The sequence below is a fragment of the Papaver somniferum genome, chromosome 10 (genome assembly GCF_003573695.1).
Source record: "Papaver somniferum cultivar HN1 chromosome 10, ASM357369v1, whole genome shotgun sequence".
Taxonomy (NCBI): Eukaryota; Viridiplantae; Streptophyta; class Magnoliopsida; order Ranunculales; family Papaveraceae; genus Papaver; species Papaver somniferum.
The window spans coordinates 35,122,535-35,124,703 of NC_039367.1; positions in this window are offsets into that span (position 1 = coordinate 35,122,535).

Genomic DNA, 2,169 nt, shown 5'->3' on the forward strand with positions numbered 1-2,169 from the left:
ATAATTGTCAAATCTGTGTATTTTCCAACTCCATTTGACATTTTGGACTTGTCCTCACTATACAAAAGAAAAAAAAAGCCAACTAACAAACGGTACCCCAGTCGGCCAGGAACCCGACTGATCTCATACTTGGGGTCGATGATTTGAGTCTCCACTCTAGAGCTTGGAGGTCTCATAAAAACTCCTCTCATCTATATCCATCTAGGGGCAGGATATGATGACATGGTTATATTGACATTATCATGACATGGTAAGGGTATTTTTTCTACAAATTCCAAGCGACAATGAAGTTGAAGCTAATTTTTTGGTGATATATTCCTTTTATAAAGCTCTACGTTCCAACCGAAAATGAGAGTCTCTGAGACGTATAAGACTATCATCTACCATTATGAATATCAACTGTAGAAGATTAACATTAGGAAATAAAATTTGTGGATGGTGAAGTTTCGTATTTCGGAATACTCTAATTTTTGGTAGGAATATAAAGCTTTATAAGAGGAACATGTCACCAAAAGATTAATTTAAATTGGTTTCATATAAAAAATAATGTCCCCATGTCATGATAATGTCAGTATTACCATGTCATCGGATCCTTCCCCGTCTAAACGTGAGCTAGCTTAGCTGGTCATCCCGTTCCTCAAAAGTTGATGCATTCTAGGAGGTCCCAGGTTCGAGTCCCCAATGGCGTAATATTGAAGAATTTGACATGGAAGGTAGAGTTAGCTTGCCTCCATTGCGACATAATCTCAGACCCCTATCCGCTTCGGCTCCCTTGGATAGGTTCCTCATGAGGCTCGCTGGTAGGCTAGCACGACAACCTGTTAAACTAATGTAGTAGTACGATGTTGGTTTGATTTTTTTCAAATCTATCGGATGGATCAAGTTTGTTTCCTTGTATATATTTATCTCCCAATAAAAGAAATTGTTTCTAAACAAATATTATGGTTTTCTGATCGGTTTGATGGCTTCATAATACTATCAGGACTTGTTTTCTTATTCATTTATTAGGTTATTTTGGTGGATTTGGATTTGCATTGTTATCAAGCATATTCCGGATGAAAACGATGTACTTAGTCGGAGATCGTTTGTGAAGAAATTAATTTGGGCATATTATTACCTTTTATGGAAGCATCTGATATACTTTAATGATCAAGAAACAAAATGGTTTGAAACCATTATAAGGATATCCAATCCTTCATCGGGCTGCAGAAGTTTTAAACGACTTTCATATCTCGTTTCTTTAAGTTTCGATTATAAATCTTGTACTATCTGTGTTGTCCCGTTTCTTGATATAATTGATCAATGTAATCCATCACTAGTGGAAAATGGGGTTTTCTGACCCACATCCTCGACCCTCAATGGCGGTCAATCGACCTTGAACCGGTCAAAACGGTCCTAGTTATAATAAAAACGCAGACCACATCTCATAGCGTTAATGTTGGTCGTTGAATAATATTTTTAATTCCAAATTTACCCCTGACCTCAACGGCCCACACTATGACGGATGAACCTAGATTTTCCTATAGCCCAATTTCCTAGGAGGCCATTCTCCCATTCACCTTATCTCTTCAAGCCATCTACTATCATTTTCTCTTTTATTCGAGAGAGAGAGAGACCACAAATCATTCTATTTTCCTCCGTTCACTTCCATCACCCCCACACTACTTCATCACCACAACAGATCTACCACCACCATCCACTACTTCATCACCAAAAGAAAACCTTCTTCATCTTCTTCTTCTCCATTGACATGTCTAAGTTGAACTCTAATGTTAACTGAAACCCTAAAAATTATCTCGATCGAGCTCTTCTATCACCACTACGACCACCTTCTTCTTACGTTAATTTGAAACCCTAAAAATAATTACCAGTTGATTCACGTATAAATCCAACAACAATCAACATCAGGAGCAGTTGGTTTACTCGGTCAACCAACACCTTTCTTATTGGTATTGATTTTTTACTTCTAATTTCGGTTTTATTGTCAAAATTTGTTTTAAATTTGATCAATTTGTTCTTTGATAGAAATCAATTTTGGTGTTTTCATGAAAATGAAACCCTAGGTTTTTTAATTGGGGTTTTCTTAAATTAGGGGTTATAGAGGTATCTGACTCATGTCATTAGTAGTGTTTTTGGTGCTGATTATGGGTAATTTTATAACTAAGAATT